Genomic DNA, 21276 nt, shown 5'->3' with positions numbered 1-21276 from the left:
AGTATGGTCAGGTAATGCCAAAATTCACTTGAGCAAGCCTGGGTCAGAAGGGTATATCACAAAAACTCAGGACTTTTGTATTAGGGTATTGGCTGGAAAATATAGAGTTCCCATGAGCACAAGCTTTATAGAGTCGAGTCAGGCTACTAAAACTCCCTGTGCCTCAGTTGTCTTATCTGCATATTGAGTTTAATAATATCTGCTGAGAACTTTGTTGTAAGAATAGAATGAAATAACGGTTGTAAAAGACTTAATACCCAGTACACAATGAGTTTTCAACAAATGGCAATTATATTTTTAGAGAGTGCCAAAAAGTTACTTCTTTCAATTGTTGATTCATTTACTCACTCAAAAGATACTTACGGAGTACCTGCTATGAGCCGGGCGTTTTTCTGAAATTTTGGAGTATTGCGAGGAACAAAAAAAAGCTCTTTTATCTGATTGAGCTTACATTCTAGTGGGGAAGACAAGTGAGTAAATAGATCATGGCAAAAGCTCTGAAGTAAGCACATGGGATGATATGATTGGGAGTAACTTGGAACCTAATGTAAGTAGGTAGGCAAGACAAGCTTTTTGAAGTGGCCTTTGTCCCTAAGATCCAGTACTGAGAAGGGGCCAGCTGTGTAAGGAATGGGCTCATGGCGTCTCGGGAAGCTGAGGTAGCAAGTCCACCAGCCCTGAGACGGGAAGACACTTGCCTTGCTTGAAACAAAAGGAAGGCCACTGTATCTACATTGGTTATTGTTTGGGATTGGGTTGGTAGTTAAGGTAGGGTCAGAGAAGTAGGAAGTGACCAGATTATGTAGGGCCCTCAGGCCATGGAAAGAAATTTAAATTTTATCCTAAAGATGGTAAACAACTTCAGCCCTTTTCTTTTCTTTTCTTTTCTTTTTTTTTCTTTTCTTGCTATATGACATAGACCTCATGGCTTTAGGGAGCATGTCTGAGCCTTGGAAGTACTTCTTGGATCTCAAAGCTGCTTGGAGGCTTGGAGAACAGGACTTTGCCATTTGACTCGAAATGTGGTCCATGATTGGTAGTATCAGCATCTCCTGGTAGTTTTCTAGAAATACAGAATCTCAGGCCCACTCCAGATAGTGAATCAGAGCCTTCGGGGATGGGTCCCAGGAATCTGTATTTTGAAATGCTCTCCAAAAGATGCTTATGCACAGAAGTTTGAGAAGCATCAATCTAGAAGACATCTGGACAGATTTCTACAGGACTTAGAGCTATGCTCGTTGGAGAAGAGTGGAAGCCTTTCCTGGGCACCCAGGGGATGCTGCCAGCCACAGGGGGTGCTGGCTCAATAGGGTTAGGTACTGGTGCCAGGGTTAGCATTCTAAGCGCTTGAAAAACTCTCTGGTCACAGAACATCTTCAGTGTTGATGGCAGGTCAGCATAAGAGTGAATCATGATAAAAACAAAATAAAAACCAAAAACCTCTATTTAATCAGTACACTTAAAGGAGAAGTTAGTAGTTTTAAAGTGGTTAGAAGAAATACACTTCTTTCAAAAAGACAGAAGCTTAGAGGTGGAAGGAACTTGAAGAGCATCGGTTAATGCCCTGACCCTACAGGTGACGAGACTGGAATCTGGAGATGATAAATGACTGTCCTGGGACCACACTAGTGATTGAAGACCATACTGGGTCCAGAACTCAGGCTTCTCAACTTTTGAGCCCTGACCATCGCACAGTATGTGCTTTCTTGTTGGAAACATCTCCATGAGTATTGCTCATTATGTAATCCATAATCATTTTTAGAATAAAACAGAATTATTTTGGAGAGAAAAAGATGATTACCTTTCCTACTAGTTTTAACGTTCATTATTACTATTAGTATTTCTAAAATAATTTAAAATTATTTTTTTGTTTACTTTTTTTGTTCTTCGATAAAGATCACAACTTAATAGGGAATGGTACATTTATCTGTGTAATATTTTAGTTAAAACAGTTAATTGTTACCTGAACACTTGATAATGGGAAGTGGTATTTTCATATGCTAAAATATTTAAAATACTTGGTACAAAGCCCATAATAAATAACAACTTTTCGGTGTATGTGTTGAAGTGATTAGTAAATGTATCTTTCAAAACAGTATTTCCGGTTCATATTTGACAGCATCACACTTGATGTATTGACATACCCTGGCTTGAACGGTGTTTTCCCCTACCTCAAGAATCTATGTCTTGCTGTTTTCAAGTGTAAGGAAGTGGTGGTTTTAGAAGTTACATCTTAGTTATGTGTAAAAAAATATTTTTGTGTTGCAGTGTCCCAGAAGCTTTTGTTGACAATTCCAGTTTCCGAACAAAACATTTCGGCAATGGTGAGGGCTTCGATCCCTTCTCTGATTTGCTGTCAGCCATGAACGGATGGATGTGATGCCTGCTAGCCAAAAGGGTGAGTGAATGAATGTTTGTGATTATTCATCTGAAAATTCACAAGACAAAAAATCCTTCAAGACAGTTGCCCACCCAGGATGAGAGCTTCTCATCTTGAAAGAAAGGACAAACTCTGTCATTGTTTTCTGGTGTAATCTTTTCAGATAATTCCTACAGTGATCTGAGGATTTATAAAAGGCATAATAGGACATAGGAGAACTTTCTGTGCTTGCTTCTTTGTTTTAATCATATTCTGAAGAGTGGACTATGTCAGTTTTGGGTCATGTGCAACATTGAATGAGTAATTGCTTTTTTGGTCTCATTACAACTTGGTGATAACATGAGCCACCATGAAATAAGACAATAATTTTTTCATCTTGAGTTTTAGGGAAAATTTGAGTCTAATTTGTTCCTTGAGAGAGTCCCATCCCAAACTTTTTGTATGATCAGGACTTTTGAGAAAGCCGAAGGATTGGAAACTTGGGATTTTCAAATATTTTTTGAAAGACTTCTGGGATTTTTTTTCTATTGTATAGAAACCTTATTAGGTTATTCACTGCCTTTTTAGGGGGAGGTTAGAAGGGACATGATGATATTTTTCTCGGTGTGTTTTCCATCTATCCTGTTCCTCATCAATCAATGACTCCCCTGTAGTAATGAACACTGTGACTTGTTGTTACCAGAGACAATGATTGGTTGAGGCCAGGCATTTCGGGTGACAACTCTGACATCATTTGTGGTAGCCTTGTCATTGAATGAAGTCAGTTTTATGGAGAACCATATCATTTCAGGGTTTGTATTGAATAGCATTTAATGGTAAGACCCATTGGCATAAACTCATCTTTTTCTGTCTTAGTGTAGTAATATTGCAAGCAAATTGTAAATAATGGAGAGAAGGGTAGTGAAGCAGAAGGGGCACTGTATTGGGAGTTGGGAGGCTTAATAGTAACCTGGCATGGGGCAAATTAGTCTCTCTCTTCTTTGATTTTTTTTCTTTTTTTTTTTTTTTTGAGACGGAGTTTTGCTATTGTTGTCCAGGCTGGAGTGCAGTGGCGCAATCTCGGCTCACTGCAACCTCCGCCTCCCCAGGTTCAAGCAATTCTTCTGCCTCAGCCTCCTGAGTAGCTGGGATTATAGGCGCCCGTCACCGTGCCTGGCTGATTTTTGTATTTTTAGTAGAGACAGGGTTTCACCACATTGGCCAGGCTGGTCTCAAACTCCTGACCTCAGGTGATCCGCCTGTCTTAGCCTCCCAAAATGCTCGGATTACAGGTGTAAGCCACCACGCCAGGCCTGATTTTCTATATCTAAAACAAAGCATTTAGGTTAGAGGATCCTATTCTATCAGTGTTATTGAGGCCCTAGAAATTATCTATTTAAACACCTCAGTTTACAAATGGGACAGCTTAAGTCCATGAGTCTAGGTGGGATAGCTAAGTCCCCGGGGTTGGTCTGGACTGGACCATAGCTATTTGGTCATGATTCAGTGGTTCTTTCTAGCTTATTTCAGTTACAAAGATTAAGACATCCTGCCCATTTAGCTTTGTGAACCTCCTCTAATGATGTGTCTAACACATTGTTATGCTTTCAATTATTTGGGCCAGATTTGCAAAGATTTTATAGCTAGAGGTCATTTTGACAAATCCTTCCCATTTTATACATTAAAAAATACGTTAGTTTTATTGTCCAGAGAAACTGTGTTCATGGTGAAGCAACTGGCTCAAATGTTAGCGACCAGATGATTTTCAAAGAGCTATTGGCTCAAAAAGGCACTTCCTGTCAGTTTGTTAACTGATAACTTGTACTGGTTCTGCTGGAGCTAGAGAGAGAGAGAAAAAAATCCAGTCTCTTATCTTCCCTACAGTATTACTTCTGTCAGTGGCAAGAAATAAGGCAAATAGTAAACAGTAACACACAGGCAAGGGTGTCCACAATGAAAAGAAATGGTTAATGGAGTCATGAAATTTTAGAGTTGTTGGTGATCTTTGATCTTTTTACTGGGTGGCCTTGGGCAAGTTGTTTGGTTCCCTCACCTGTGAACTCCTGAGGTTTTCCATTGCTATGCATGTATGATAGACTTTTGTGGATGGTCTGTAGATTAGTGAACAGGCGGCACGTGCTAAGAAAATTTGTATCTTGGCCAGGTGCGGTTGCTCATGCCTGTCACCACAGCACTTTGGGAGGCTGTGGCGGGTAGATCACCTCAGGTCAGGAGTTCAAGACCAGCCTGACCAATATGGTGCAACCTTGTCTCTCCTAAAAATACAAAAATTACTTGAGTGTGGTGGCGGGTGCCTGTCATCCCAGCTACTTGAGAGGCTGAGACAGGAGAATTCCTTGAACCCAGGAGGTGGAGGTTGCAGTGAGTGGAGATCGTGCCACTGCACTCCAGCCTCAATGACAAAGTGAGGCTCAGTGTCAAAATAATAATAATAATAATAATAATAATAATAATAAAGAAAAGTCGTACCTTTAGGAATTCAGGTAGAGTTGAGAACAAAGCCTTGGTCTGTTTCATATACACATGAGAATTCATCAAAGTTGTTAGAATTCTGAAGGTATTGAAATAACAACAAACTCAGGTTTTTGGTTACATGTCATCTCTGTCTTTGGTATTGAGAGAGTCTGACTCAATCTCACTGTTATAAAATTGATGTATGAAATTGAACAAAACCACATGAATGGATTTGTTGAAGACGAGGCTCATTTTATTCATTAATTTCAATTGGGTTTGGCCCATTATTTGAAAAATCCATCTGAAGAACTATAATGAAAATGATATCTGTTTTGAAAAAATGCACTTTTAGGCCTAGTGGAATACTAGGTTTTTTCTAAATAAGGAAATTCTTAGTATTTGTCAGGCTTAAAAAAACTTCCCTTCTCTGTATTTTTTAGTAGAAGGTAGAGGTATCCTATGAGCTGGACCACATGTTCTGATTTTCCATTCTCCTTCCCCTTTTTTTTTTTTTTTTTTTTTTAAGACAGAGCTTTGTTCTTGTCACCCAGGCTGGAGTGCAATGACACAATCTCAGCTCACTGCAAGCGATTCTCCTCCCTCAGCCTCCTGAGTAGCTGGGATTGCAGGTGCCCACCACCACACCAAGCTAATTTTTTTATTTTTTAGTAGAGACAGGGTTTAATTATGTTGGCCAGGCCAGTCTCGAACTCCTGACCTCAGGTGATCCATCCGCCTCAGCCTTCCAAAGTGCTGGGATTACAGGTGTGAGGCACCGTGCCTGGCCCCATTTTTTTCTCAAAGTGCGTTTCCAAGGCTTGCTCAGAAGACTCACTGTCTCCCTCTGTGCTGCAGTGTCTGGCCTTCCATGCATTAGGCATCTGATAGTCATTCCATTGTCAAACATTTATTCACAGTCCTGTGCCTTTTAGAACTTTACAGTTTATTGAATAACCAAAGGAGCACCAATTAATTGTTGCAGCTGATAATTTGGAGTCTTTAGGCTTGAAATAAACTCTAATTCTGAGTGAAGTGTTTCATGGTTAGTGTCCTCCTGGTAGACCAGGGTCAGAGTCACAGAGGTAGGCAACCAGAACAATAAATTGCCTCACTCAAACACAAGGAAATGAAACCATGAAATAAAAGGTTTCCACAAATAGATCATTATGGCCAATTTTTTAAGGTCAGAAGATGGGTAATGTACTCAATTGATGCTGGCGATAACCATGCTTGCATAATAAATTGACTTAGAGGCTGGAGACAGTGAAAGAAGGGCTGAGCACTTCGCATCTCTCTTTGTGCTGTGGTTCTTTAATGCCACCGTTCACCAGGAAGGAGTCAGAGTTGCCTCCTGTTTCCTGGTGTGAAGCTTTAGTTGACACTGGTACCTATAGGATGCACATCACGGGACTTCCAGAGTGAAGACTGGCAATGCCTGCTGCATATTTAATCGGCAGTTAGCCGCAGTGTTATTAATAAATGTGATCGTAGCAATTTGTATTTGCATAGAGTTGTTTTGAGAAGGGCTGACTAGAGATGGCAAATGTGTCAGTTTGTTCGTCCGACTCTGCTCTGTCATTACATCGTCTCTACCAATAAGTTTTCCCTTGCTTGTAATCTGGTGAAAGGATATAAATGTCATGCAACATTGTGTGTGATTTGCTCACAATTGTTTTCCCTTATTTGCCCAGCCTTCCTCTTTTGATCTCTCTCATGGTCAAATTGCTACCTTTTGACTTACTAGGAAGAGATGAAAACATGGGCAGATGCATCCTTCTCACCGAAGACTTGGTGAAGGGCTACTTTTTGGCTAGGAGTTCCTTTCTTTTGAAAATAAAACTCGAGAATATGGACTTTCTGTGACCGGTTTTGGGGTGGGGCAGTGGTGGCACAGCTTCCAGAAGGTATGTGCAGCTGGCAGGTACCTTGGGCCAGGAGAGCCAGCCGACAGGGTTCCTTTCTGGTCTGCTGTGTGCTGCAGCCTGTCAGAGGGCCAGCCCACTATGTTGTACTTAAACTTCCAGTCTCTGGAATTTTGACTTTGAAAAGTAATTTTAACAATTTAATAAACTACATAATATGTTTTATAAGCTGGAGCGAATGATCTTAAGTATTTTGGTCTCTTTCATAACACAATGAACCTAATATTGGTAAAAATACAGATCTTCACTCACACCATAAAGACAGTCTAGATTTAATAAGCAGTTATGAGTGCTGGCAGCTGCCTATCAGATTGTATCACTCAGGCTCCCGCATGCGAAGACAGTGTCAACTTACATTTTATCTGTGAAGTATTTTCGATGCGTTTATTTTGCCTTTCTCTCCAGTTCCTAACCCAATACAAGTAATGTAATTGGCTAAATATTTTCCACATAGCTAACTGTCTAGGGGCCAAGGTGGAAACCATTGTCTGGCTTGATGAAGATGAGAAATTAACATGACATTTACTTGGAGGTAATGGAATATATTAGTAATGCAGTAATTCAGGATGGTGAGACAGTGTCCATCCCTTCCTGCCCATAAGCAGCAGGAGGTGTTCAGCAGATGATGAAAGAACCTCCAAACCCCCACCCCAGTTCCCTAGTACCACACAGCAGTAGCCAGCCCATCCCTGTTCAAATTTACTTTTAAGTTCTTCAGACAGAACTGTAAGACAAACTAATGAATTATTCCATTTGTCAATTAAAAAATAAAACCCCCAACCCCTATTTTAAGATTAAATTCCAATTAGAAGATTGCATTTAATTCAGAAGCTATAACATTGTTTTAATGAATTCTGTTGGAGGTGACAGTTTATGTGAGATAAATTTATATGGTGTAGATAGATGTAAATTCATTGGATAATGTTAAACATGTTACTTCATATATATTAGCTGTGAAATTTATTTCTTCTCTGGTTAGGTCCCTAAGGAGGTAGAGTCAGAGGGAAAAACATATCTTCAAAGAAAGAACCCTTTCTGTCCTCTCAGATATTTGCTCTAAAACAGCCTTTTCTCACTTTTATTAAAAAAAAATCTGTTAAATTTCTGCATTAACTGAATTTATGATTCTTGGTGTATGCTATTTATAAAATTGAATATAGGTTTTATGATATAGGAAATTAGTCTAGGAATGAGACTGTGATCCAACTTCTTAATAAAGGTAATCTGCATTTATATTGCAGGTATTTTCCATTCCTCTCTAAGCCCCTTATGGGATTATACACACATTTTTCTGGACATACAAATTCACCATAAACTTCTAATGTATTGGGCAGACTTTTGTTCACATGATACCTACACAAAACATCAAACCTTTTGGCTAAATTAGAAGTGGCAAACATTCTTGACACACTTTCGATTTTATAGTTCCCCTTTTCTGTGCCCATCCCGTGCCCTGGCAGACATCATTGAACTGATCATATTCTGTTCTTTACCGAGTGTGGAGGTGGCCTCAGAATTATTCCACCTAAATTATTGTAGGCAAGCTTACAGAGTCACCATTTACGTGAGTACGGCCAATGCAGTGTATAAGGTATAAGGCCGGGGCTTTTGACTGATCTTTGCAGTTTGTCTTTGTATACCGAATACTTACCCTAATATCTGGCAGACAGTTTTTAAGCAGTCCATATTTCACATATTAATGAAAGAATCTGGGCTGGGTACTGTGGCTCATGCCCGTAATCCCAACACTTTGGGAAGCCAAGGCGGGAGGATTGCTTGAGGCCAGGAGTGTGAGACCAGCCTAGGCAATATGTGTGCACCACATTGACTTGTTAGGTAGTTTATTTTCTACCCTTCAACTGGTTTTTGTGTTATGTCTGTGAAATATTATAGTTTTGTAGTGGGTTTGTTTTTTTTTTTTTCCAACTTCTGTGACTTTGGAAAAGAAAAGAATGAGTCTGTGTTGCTCTCTCTTTACTTATGTATCAACTGAGGCTCTAACATAGCAAGGAAGTGGTGATGTAAGAGCCAAACCCAGACTTTCACTCTCCGGGTGCAGTTGCTTTCTCATAGGGAGAGGCACATATGTGCTGGGTGCTGACCGGTGCAGGGCAAGTTTCTTACATTTTCCTTTTGCATATTAATCTTAGTTTTTATCAGTACACCAAAGCAAGCTGTACCCAGGAGGAAGGCATTTAGCTATTACATTTCAAATGATATCTTCCGTGATGTAAAATTCTAGGAACTTAAACTCCATTGCATGTTGTTTTTGAAAATATTCTGTTTTCTGTTAAGTTGGTTCAAGTAATGCACAGAAGCGAAGAGAAGGAAATTTCCATTCAGTTTATATGCAGGCTGCTGAGCTGCCTGTTGCGAATTGCCATCATTTTATTCTGTCTTCAAGAAAAATAAGCAATTAGTACATTTAAGCTATCATTTAGCTAATGTACATTTTAATTTTATTTCAATGTGTTGCATATTATTATTTCTTTTGGTCATGAAAAGCAGAGTTCGGGAAAGTGATTGTGGTGAACACGTGAATTGTTACCCTTTTGGCCTGTAATAATAGGATGATACGGTTGACTTTGATTAAGGATGACAAAATCAGCAGGCCCCCACAACAGCAGGCCTGTTCTGATGGTGGCTTTTGGATTTTTCCCTACAGATATTCTATGTAGCACCAACCAATTGATTGGAATAGGCTCATGAGATAAAATCTTTTTATCCCTTCTGTATTCGATGAGATTTTAGTAATATTTATAACAAATAATTAGAGAGCTATTCATTAGGCACTTACTTTTCCTATGTTGCTTCAAGTATCACCTTGGTTATCTTATTGAACCTTAACAGCATCTCTGTGTTCTAGATATTATTCTGGTTTTAATGTTGAGAAGACAGAAGGTTAGTGCATAAGTGAACTCCTCAGAATCGCATAGCAAGAGTGAGAAGAGGGTTTTATTCCAAGTTGGGCCAATTTCAAAGCCTTTGTCTTAACCCTGAGGACATGCTGCTTCCTCATCTTTGAATAGATTCTGTGGTTCTTTAAGGTCTTTTTGATTTAGGCAGAGAAGATTTTGTAGTTTATACTTGTCTTTGTGAAAGAGATGGAATCTGACTTATTTAAAACAGCAGTTTCATCTGCAATATTTTTATAGAGCCAGGAATGTAAAAGGGAATGGCTTCTTCCAAAAATTTTCTCCAAAATATTCCTCACCTCCTGACTTTTTCCTCAGTTGAAAAATCTCCCCAGAGTCATGTCACTGGATTCAACACTGCATTCTTTCTGTGGTTCTTTTTATTTTATTTTTTTGATGGAGTCTCTCTGTTGCCCAAGCTGGAGTGGAGTGGTGTGTGGTATGATCTTGGCTCACTGCAACCTCTGCCTCCCAGGTTCAAGTGATTCTCCTGCCTCAGCCTCCCTAGTAGCTGGGATTAAAGGTGCACGCCACCACACCTGGCTAATTTTTGTATTTTTAGTACAGACTGGGTTTCACCATGTTGGCCAGGCTGGTCTTGAACTCCTGACCTCAGGTGATCCACCCGTCTTGGCCTCCCAAAGTGCTGGGATTACAGGCGTGAGCCATCGCTTCCAGCCTCAGTTATTATTAAGGGAACTTTATTCTCCCTATTTTAAAAAATTGCATATTGAATTATCTAAGAGTGAAATGACATGTCAGTTGCAAGTTCCTTTATGAATCTTCAGAAAATAAGAAAAAATGTTGGGGCAGAAGCTTAATAAATCTAGAATCTAAATGATGGATATAAGGGGGTTTGTTATACAATTTTCTCTACTTTTAAATATTTTTGACCACTTTTGTTGTATAAAAGGGGTGTTGGGGAGATGAGAAGCTTATCTAGCTCACTATCTAGTCTAGTGGTTGATAAACCAATCACAGGCAGGATAGAACCAGGCCTCTGCACCCCTGTCCTCTACCCAACCCCTGCTGGCCCTCAGCTGCCAGTGTAATTTAATTGATATGGGTTCTTAGGGCAAGGAGATGCTGACCTCATCAGCCCATTTTGTCCTGGAGTAATTTACTGGACAATACAGATACAATGTCTTTAACCTGACATACCAGCACTCCCCAACTAACTTATAAAATGATGGTAGTTGTCATAATTAAGCATGTGTGACATGCCAAGGGCTATAATACATGTGTTACAGATTTTTATCTCTAATCTTCCTGTGGGCAGTGTTTGGAGGGCTGTAGAGGAGACCTGAATTTAGGGCCTGTGAGATTTTCTTCTTTACTTCCACGTTTTTTGTTTTTCAGAGTTTCATCTCAGCACTGCCTGGGAGGCGCATTACATACAGACTTCCAGGTCCACACTGAGACACAAGCCCTTAGACTGGTTAGGGAGAGAGTGTCATCTCTGAAGTTGAGTGGATAGCCATAGGTCCTGGCCCCAGGACTCAATAATACCGTAACCCTGGCCATGTCACATCTCCTTCTAAGCCTCAGTTTTCTCTTCTGCCAAATGGGGACAGTGGTGTCATCCACACTATTGGCTGTGAAAAGTCCTTAATACAGTGCTTGACACCTTGCAAATGTTAGATATATGCTGCTTGCAACTGTATTGGCACCTTTTTGAGACATTTGCCCATTTCCTGATAAAATTGAGAATATTGAGGATGTAGCAATGAATGCTCCAGGTGGCACTATTTGGTGGGTAAAATTTAAACCTTACGTATCCTAGAAGTGTGCTTTTTGTAATTATTAAAAGCATTTTAAAAATAAGTATTAGAGTTTTTACTTAGATGTTTGAAAAAGAATTCTGTCATCGAAGTGTATGAGAGTTGACAAGTGTAAATATGCAGTTAGACAGTTTCAAGGAACGTGTATTATTTACTGATCAATGTAGTGTCTCCTTTGGAGCCATTACACTCAGTCATTTCCTGTCAATCTCTCCACGCTGTTATAATCAGACTATGGATATGCATATTAAAATATAAGAAAGTTATTGTGTATGTGTGGCGGCAGCTTTTTAATTGTTAATAATGTTGCTGCTTTAAAAAGGTATCAGGATAGTTTACACTTAGGATGGTTAATATTCTGCAGAATTGCATGAGATATTAGGGGAACCAAAACTCAGGCTGGTGGAAAATGAGGCCAATCAGTGGGTGTCTGTGCTTCTAGTCTGTGCCCCGGTTACAAAAAATGAGCTTTTAATGGTGGTCCTAATGTGGGGGTAGGTTCCTTCCGTTCTGTTTTTAAATTTTTATTTTATTTTATTTTTTTTACTACTGTGTTTTTAGGAAAACTTTTATAGTTAAAAAAAAGTTTGTGTATATGTGTGATGGTGGGAGGCTCAGTCTAATTTCTGCCTATAACAGGGATCAGCGAATCTTTTCTGTAAGGAGCCGGATAGTAAACATTTTAGGCTTTGCAAGCCACCTGGTCTGTTGCAGCTATTTACCTTTGTCCCTTCTAAGCAGCCATGGATGGTGTGTAAATGAAGGGGTGTGGCTGTGTTCCAGTACAATTTATTTACAGACACTGAAATTGGAATTTCACATAATTTTCATGTGTCACTAAGTAGTAGTAGGATTTTCATTTTCCCCCAGTCCTTTAAGAGTAAAAACTATTCTTAGCTCACTGGTGGCAGATTGGATGTGGCCCATGCGCCTATAGTTTGCCAAGCCCCAGTCTGGAAGAAGATTGGGAAGCAGTGGCGAGGATCAGCCCTTTGTTCCCGCTCTCTGGTGTTTCTGCTTGCTCACTTGCTCTTCGGTTTCTGATGAAATAATAATGTCATCAGTTTTTATTTAATGCTTATCTTGAGACAGGCTGTTCTGCATAATTATTTATTGATTTAGAGTACAATTTAGTGAGGCCCTTCCTTTACTTAATAAAAGACAAAAATATATCTTGATGTAAAAGTGAGGTTCAAGGTGAAGAGTGAAATGAAAAAGGGAAGACAAGTCAAAGAAGAAAAGTAGACTTTGAAAAGTGACATAAGGCTGGGCATGGTGGCTCACACCTGTAATCCCAGCACTTTGGGAGACCAGATGGATGGATTGCTTGAGCTCAGGAGGTCGAGATCAGCCTGGGCAACATAGGGAGACCCCATCTCTACAAAAGATAAAAAAGAAAAAATTTGCCGGATGTGGTGACTTGTACCTGTAGTGCCAGCTACTTGGGAGGCTGAGGTAGGGGGATCGTTTCAATCCTGGAGGTGGAGTTTGCCATGAGGTGAGATCATGCCACTGCACTCCATCAAGCCTGGGTGACAGAGCCAGATGTTGGTCTAAAAAAAAAAAAAACTGACATAAGAACTATAGTCTCTTCCTAACCAGTGTTATTAAAATGTGTTGTATATCTCACTAGTGGAGGAATTTAAGATGAATTTTCCGCAAGATAGAAATGAACATTAAAAAAAAAAATTAAGTTATGTATGATTAGGCCAGGTGTGGTGTCAGATGCCTGTAATCCCAGCACTTTGGGAGGCCAAGGTGGGTGGATCACCTGAGGTCAGGAGTTCGAGACCAGCCTGGCCAACATGGTGAAACCCCATCTCTACTAAAAATAAAAAATTCGCTGGGCGTGGTGGCGCACACCTGTAATCCCAGTTACTTGGTAATCCCAGTTACCCTAACTGTAATCCCCGTTACTGCTGAGGCAGGAGAATTGCTTGAACCCAGGAGGCAGAGGTTTCAGTGAGCTGAGACCGCGCCATTGCACTCCAGCCTGGGTGACTGAGCAAGACTCACAATGTCTCAAAAAAAAAAAAGGTTATGTATTATTTTTAATATGTGTTATGTATTAAATTTGTAGCAAAAAATAGACTCAGCACTTCAAGTCTGGCTTCTCAGATGATATTGCTTATTGTAACGTTAATAAAAATTTGATAAGCTTAAAGAAAACTATAAAGATTATTGTGCAAGTGGTACCTTGGTGCAGCAAAGCGCTTAGAGGTGGTATGGAAGGGTTAGAAGTAGGAACTTTTCTTCTAAATGTTCCTTAATTTATCATGAGGGAAGAGTAGAGAGCAGGCGACATATGCGTGTCAGCTGATTGAGTCTAAATAAATCTCTGGAGGACAAGAATGATCACATGTGCATGTGAACACTCTGGATAGAAGATGCTTCAAATCCTCCCTCCTCTGTTTGCTGGAGATTTTAATCTGTTGTGTCATAAACAGGTGGAGGAAGTCAGGGCAGGGGAAACATGGGGAAGAGTGAATTTGTGGAGTGGGGCATTTTCATGAAACGAAGGCCTAGGTAGAAAATAGCATCGAGTGAGAGAAAGTGTGCGAAGAAGGTTTGTGGGCGTTATTCTCAAGGTGCCTTTAGAATAAGGGATGGTGGGCCGGGCGCGGTGGCTCAAGCCTGTAATCCCAGCACTTTGGGAGGCCGAGACGGGCGGATCACGAGGTCAGGAGATCAAGACCATCCTGGCTAACGCGGTGAAACCCCGTCTCTACTAAAAAATACAAAAAACTAGCCGGGCGAGGTGGTGGGCGCCTGTAGTCCCAGCTACTCGGGAGGCTGAGGCAGGAGAATGGTGTAAACCTGGGAGGCGGAGCTTGCAGTGAGCTGAGATCTGGCCACTGCACTCCAGCCTGGGTGACAGAGTGAGAGACTCCGTCTCAAAAAAAAAAAAAGAATAAGGGATGGTGGAAGCCCCACTAAGAAGTCGAAATGAAATGGATGTTTCTCAAGAAAGGTAAGAATAATCTAGAGGAATATTTCTTTTATCAAGTATCATGATAAAACTGACTCGAATATGAAAGAGAAAAAGTTTCTGATTGTCACCAAGGCAGAATTTATGAACCAAAATATTGTTTTTGGGGTTGGAAAAATAAACATTCAGAAAAGATGACTGCCTAAGATGCAGATATCGTGATTTCACATAAATGTCCATTGTAATATAAAAGGTAGGAAGTGGGAGAGAGGAGACAACAAAGGTAGACTTGTGCTGAAAGCTTTGTAAATTATCTTTTTTGTTAAGTGAAAAATAAACGTATTCCAGGATCCAAGTTAAGATGTAGAACCTTTGATATGTAATCAACATCTACATGTGGTGATGTGCACACAGGATGTTGGCCAGACAATTTGGATTTGAATCCTGGTTCTGCCACCTACTAACAGTATAATCTTGGGTAGGGCACATGTCTCTGTGCCTCAGTTTCCTCACCTTTAAAACAATAGTACCTAACTCATAGGTGATTGTGGGATTTAAATGAGTTAATGCACATAAATCATTAGAAAAGAGCACATAGTAAATTTTTATAAATTACAGCCAGCTGTTAGCCCCTAAGGTTGCCCTAAATAAAATGTTTGGTTTGTGATCATTACAGCAAATTTGCCCTCATTTCTCTAGGATGTGAACTTTTTTGTGTATATGTGTGTGTGTATCTATCAATATATTGTAGTGGTATGCGTCATACACATTCAAAGACTTACACATTCTGTGTTCAAAAAAAGAATGAAGCATAGTGCCTGCCCTCCTTATACCTTGTGCTTCAGTCTTTGAGGCCTGATTACCACTACATGAACTTCCACACTGCATTTGAACAACCTGAGAGATGGTAAATTTCTGTCCTTGGGAAGGACCATTATATGTGTGGCCAGCTGTTAGGGCTAGGAAGTTCTTTCTTACACTGGACTCAAATCTACCATGCAAGGGCTTCCCACTCTGGTTTGGTACCTTGGGATTCTACAAAACCCATCTCTTCTACATGACAACCTATGAAAGACTTGAGGAGAATTAGCAGATCTTCTTGAGCTTGCTCCAGGTTAAGAGTCTCTTGCTCCTTCAGCTGTTCCTCTTTTGCTTCAATTTTGAGTGCCCTGTGACCATCTGGATTGTTTCCCACAGCACCCATAGTCATAGAGATATATTTTATTGATGTGTCCACATTTATATATAATTCACTTAAGGGTACTTCTTTTTGACAAAACTATCTCCATCATTTGGAAACGAAACGTTGTGACTGTTCTTAACCTACTTCCCTAAATTCTAAGTCTAAGAAGCTGGCACATAAAGAATTACAAATCGTCTCTTGAAACTTTAGTATGCTGGAATAGGCTTTTCCTCATTTCAAGCCAGGTAACTATGTGGAAGTAAAGGTGGTAACTCCAGTTCTAGTGCCTGCAGTAGCTGCATACTATGTGCCAGACACTCGGCTCAAGCCTTTGCTTGCAGTAGATCATTTAAGCCTCATGATCATGAGTCCGTTCCTCTTTTGTTTTGGGGTTTCTTGTTTTTTGTTTGTTTGTTTGAGACAGTCTCGCTTTGTCGCCCAGGCTAGAGTTCAGTGGTGCGATCTTCTCTTACTGTGACTTCTGCCTCCCGGGTTCAAGCAATTCTTCTGCGTTAGCCTCCTGAGTAGCTGGGATTACAGGTGCGCGGCACCACACCAGCTGATTTTTGTATTTTTAGTAGAGACAGGGTTTCAGCATGTTGGTCAGGCTGGTCTCAAACTCCTGACCTCCTGGATCTGCCTGCCTAATCCTTCCAAAGTGCTGGGATGACAGGCGTGAGCCACCACGCCCGGCCTGTTCCTGTTTTTATTTCTCTTTCCAGATGATGAAAGCAGTGGTAGGGTAAAGTTGGAGACTTGAGTTAGAAAAGCTCAAGAGGAGGATTTTTTGGTAAACATAACCAAGATTAGTTGTTCACATGTCCTTAATCCTTATAATTTTTCTGTTCTGTCTACCCAAGAAATGATGTGGTTTATGGTCTCTTTTGCTTTATCCTTTTTCTTTCTTTCTTTTTCTTTTGTTTTTTTGGAGACAATGTTTCACTCTTGTTGCCCAGGCTGGAGCACAATGGCGTGATCTCAGCTCATTGCAACCTCCACCTCCTGGGTTCAAGTGATTCTACCGCCTCAGCCTCCTGAGTAGCTGGGATTATAGGCGTCTGCCACCACGCCCGGCTAATTTGTGTATTTTTAGTAGAGACAGAGTTTCAACATGTTGGTCAGGCTCGTCTTGAACTCCTGACCTCAGGTGATCCACCCGCCTCGGACTCCCAAGGTGCTGGGATTACAGGTGTGAGCCCCCACGCCCAGCCCTATCCTTTGTTTTAATGCATATAAATTGTGCCAGTGATGTTAAAATTACCCCCTCCCCCTTTTGGGATAGTCTGCTTTTATTTCATTGAAACTATTCAAGCTAATTTTGAGTTAAAGATCCTGCTATTCTCAATGTGCCAGAGCCCACACACACAACACTGGGGATGGTGTACTTCATTTTCTTTCAGCTTTCTCCAAGTGACTTTCCCACCCCCTTCCTTTCAACAAGATTCTCAGAGAAGAAGCCAATCACAATGTTACTGGGCATGGGTATCTTGAGGGATGGCTGGGTGCCTTCTATGAGACTTAACACATTTCCTGAACATGGTGCCTCACCATGGCAACAGCCATGTCACACGACACATTGGTGACACATGTAAGGTGCTGCCACAACTCATCCCAGGTTGAATGTCTGTGATTCATTGTTTCCACTGACACAGCGACTACTGTAACTTGCAGTTGGAAGGTTCTCTGGTTTTCAGTGCCATTAATGCATACTGACTCCCATGGCGCATGGAGGGCTCAGGGAAGAGAAGCATAAATAAATAAGTGCAGGCTGTAAACATTGCCTTCATTAGCTTTGCGGAGAAATACTTGTTCATCAGTCAACCTCCTTGCCACTCTCATTCTTCTTTTTTTAAGCATATTTTGTTAGTAACACCTTGGAGGCTTGAAAATGATTTTTATTTTTACTCATAGTGGTACCCATTTCTACTTGGCAAACTTCACAAGAGAGAGTTCATGGGGGCCCCTTTTTAGTATTTATTTACATTCTTCACATGTAGCAGATTTATTGATGAAGGCATGATTCTGGGAATATTTTTTTCTCGTTGTGAAATATAATGAATATACATAAATCGGACGGTAGTATTACGGATCCATGGCTCATGTAGGGGGCTGAAGGTTGTATTCTATCAGAGGACTTTTCTAGAGGTCCAAGATGGGTGGTATTTTAACATATTTTAATTTTTGAGTGATTCAGCGAGTGATTAAAAAAGAAGATGTGGAATCTGGAAGACATTAAAGAGATGTCAAGGACAGACGGGTTTTGATTTGTAGCCTAATGAATGTTTTGCCAACTTTTAAAGATTTTTTTTGAGAGTAGAACTTTAACCATTTGCTTGTGTTTCTGGCATGGCAAGGTTATTCCTGTTTCTGTTATAATGAATCCAAAGTGAAAATGGGATAATTTTTAATTAGCAAAATTATAAAACGATTTGCAGCCAAATGTTTCTTGTCTTGTATAAACTGTGAGGTTTCACATTTTACTTTAATCATTTTAGGAAATTTCATTCTGAAGATCTATTTCAGTTGGTACTTTATGTATGCATACAAATCTTCAATATTAGAAATTAACCTTGTAATATTCTTTTCCATTGTCACTTGAATAATCTGACAGGATTTCGGTCATGTGCATTGCTTGTGTGTATTTTGTAGTGTCATGGTTACATTAGTTGGATGTAGCACTAATATTCAATCTAGCATTATGAATGCAAGGCTCAACATCATAAGAAAAACAGAAACCAAGGGTTAGAAATGTTTGCTAACTTTATGTTGTATGGTTTTGTACAGTTCAGAGTTGCTTTTGTCGAGCTTACCTATGTAATTATTTGAATCAAAAATTTTATAATTTTGCATTTTGCTATAAATCATAGAGAGCTATTTTAAAATATATTTTATTAAGGAAATGAGAATAATGAGTTAAGTCATGGCAACGTAGACTTTTCATTTTATGATGCTTCAGTTGCATTTGATTTTGAGAGTTTTACAGTTTCTGGGGCTCATTAGAGCCCTACATGGAGATGAAAGAATTCTATGGAAATGCGAAAGGATTTAAATGTTCAGAATTTTAGGATCTGCCTAGACTGGGACACTTCCAGCACCTTGAACTTTTCTACTTGTTAGGTGGTTGGGAGGCCTGCAGAATTGTGTGCTGTTTTTGGTGGATCTTCTGGGGGGCGCTGTGTCACACCTCATTGTGCACCCGTTGCTAGAGAAAGAAAGATGGTGGAAACCAGCCAGGGAGGGAGAAAGCTGTATCTGCAACACTAGCTCAAGGCTCTGGTGATACATAAAGATCTTTTCTCATTTGTCTTTGAAAACCAAAGGTGTCTCTTACCAAGAGCAAGAGGAAGAATGAGATAAGTGTCAATAAATTTCCTTCAGATGAGTGAGTTCTTAATGAAACAGATTATTAAAGCTTAAGGTTCCTGGGGAATGTCATAGACCTAATCAGTTATTATTAAACTGCGAATAAGACCAAAGGACAGGAAACATAATTTAAGAACAAACACATTTAAAAAACCCATCAATGTGTCCAGGTGCAGTGGCTCACACCTGTAATCCCAGCACTTTGGAAGGCCAAGGCGGGCAGATCACTTGAGTTCAGGAGTTTGAGACCAACCTGGCCAACATGGTGAAACCCCGCCTCTACAAAAATACAAAAAAAAAAAAAATTAGCCAGGCGTGATGGCGGGTGACTGTAATCCCAGCTACTCGGGAGGCTGAGGCAGGAGAATCGCTTGAACCTGGGAGGCGGAGGTTGTAGTGAGCTGAGATTGCGCCATTGCAATAACAAAATGGCGTGAAATTTTACCCATAACCCAAGGACTCATTCTGCAATGAAATGGCAGTCATAGACCTAACTGATGTGTAACTGCACACCACCTCTCCCTCCACCATCAAATGAAAGAAAGAAAAGAACAAAAGGAAACCAGAAGAAATAGCCAACAGAAGGAAAATAGTTAACCAAATTGTGGCTCAAACTAGATTGGTTTAATCATTGCTCAAAAAAAAAAAAAACTTGACGAATTCATATTTAAAAAAAGAGAACATGAGACAGATTTCTTTCTAAATTAATTCCTTTCATCCACTATAAACACAGCACATTCATAAAGATTCCCCCATGGATTATAACCTGATTGGGAGAAAACCACTTTCAGTAATTTCCATTATGTGGACGACTTACTGACATATCTAGTTGAAGAGTCACTTAACACACTAGTGATGTTTCACTTTAAATGCTATCGGATAATCTGCTTTCTTGAGGTTGTGTTCTACTTTGTCATGTAGACTTGTGCATTCCATACCAGAATGTGTATACCATTAGCACCCCATTGACATGGTACAGGTATCCCCAAACCATAGAATAATTTATTCTGGTGGATCTCCATGAAGAGGTGGTTTTTTTCCTTGAAGAGTTTAGTAGGAAAATACATCATTTTTACATTTTATTTTTATTTTTTGAGAGGGAGGCTCATTCTTTCTCCCAGGCTAGAGTGCAGTGGCGTGATCTCAGCTCACTGCAACCTCCGCCTCCCAGGTTTAAGTGATTCTCCTACCTCAGCCTCCTGAGTAGCTGGGATTATAGGTGCGCAACAGCACACCAGCTAATTTTTGCATTTTTAGTAGAGATGGGGTTTCACCGTGTTGGCCAGGCTGGTCTTGAACTCCTGACCTCGAGTGATCCGCACACCTCAGCCTCCCAAAGTGCTGGGATTACAGGCATGAGCCACTGCACCTGGCCCATTTTTACATTTTAAACGGCCAAATTTATGCTGGTGTATAATGCAAGATTTTCAACGTTTACAGTGACACTTCCCGCCTACTTAGGTCACCTTTGATTTGTGCCTCCAGACCCTTCCTTTCTCATGAATTGACATTTACCACCCTCTTCCTTCTCCTGATTGCCATGAAGGTATATTTTGGTAGGAATATTTGAGACCAAACTTATTTTCTGTGCTAATTGTTACTTCTTAAAAAATTATAGTGGCTACTTCCACTGGGCATTTTAATCGTGGAGTTTGAGCATCTTAGCCTGCTTAATAAAAATGCCTGGGTGTTCCTTGCACATAATAGGAAATTGTAGGATGGCATAGGGATAGCATCCAGGAGAGAGGAAGGGTCTTGGGTTAGGGGGATGATGTTGGAAATAGAAGTTGGGGGAAGGAGAGATGGAATAGGAGTTGTAGTGAAAGCTGAGAGGATGTGAGGGCTGCCTGCAGGTGGGAGCCATAGGATGGAGAAGAGAAAATCATGACTTCAGACTTGAGCGTGCCTGACACAGCGGATGGCAGTGTGCATAACAGAGATGGGAAACACCACGACAAAGGCTTCAGTGGGCAGGGACTGTAAACTACAGCAGTGGTTCTCCAGCCTTGTTGGTACTAGGGACCAGAATCATGGGAGACGGTTTTTCCATGGACCAGAGGAGGGGATGGTTTCAGGATGATTCAAGCATATTACATTTATTGTGTACTTTATTTCCATTATTATTACATTGCAATATATAATGAAATAATTATACAACTCACCATAATATAGAATCAGTGGGAGCCCAGAGCTTGTTTTCCTGCAACTAGATGGTTGCATCTGGGATTCATGGGAGTCAGTGACAGATCATCAGGCATTAGATTCTCATAAGGAGTGCACAACCTTGATCCCTCACATGTGCAGTTCACAGTAGGGTTTGGGCTTCTATGAGAATCCAATGCCACTGCT

At 40.4% G+C, this 21276-nt stretch overlaps 1 protein-coding gene across 1 annotated transcript in view; it reads left to right on the top strand.

Annotated features, from left to right (window-relative positions):
• Nucleotides 1–2264: 2264 nt before the first annotated feature.
• Nucleotides 2265–21276, top strand: part of FOXP1 (forkhead box P1) — a gene marked incomplete at its 5' end in the record, with an annotated part of 536826 nt that continues 517814 nt past the window's right edge. The window contains 1 exon segment of the mRNA NM_001266321.1: nt 2265–2398.

This window comes from Macaca mulatta, chromosome 2, assembly GCF_049350105.2.
Source record: "Macaca mulatta isolate MMU2019108-1 chromosome 2, T2T-MMU8v2.0, whole genome shotgun sequence".
In the NCBI taxonomy this organism is placed as follows: domain Eukaryota; kingdom Metazoa; phylum Chordata; class Mammalia; order Primates; family Cercopithecidae; genus Macaca; species Macaca mulatta.
Note: the sequence above shows the minus strand (reverse complement) of the source record. Positions and strands in the feature narration are given on the sequence as shown.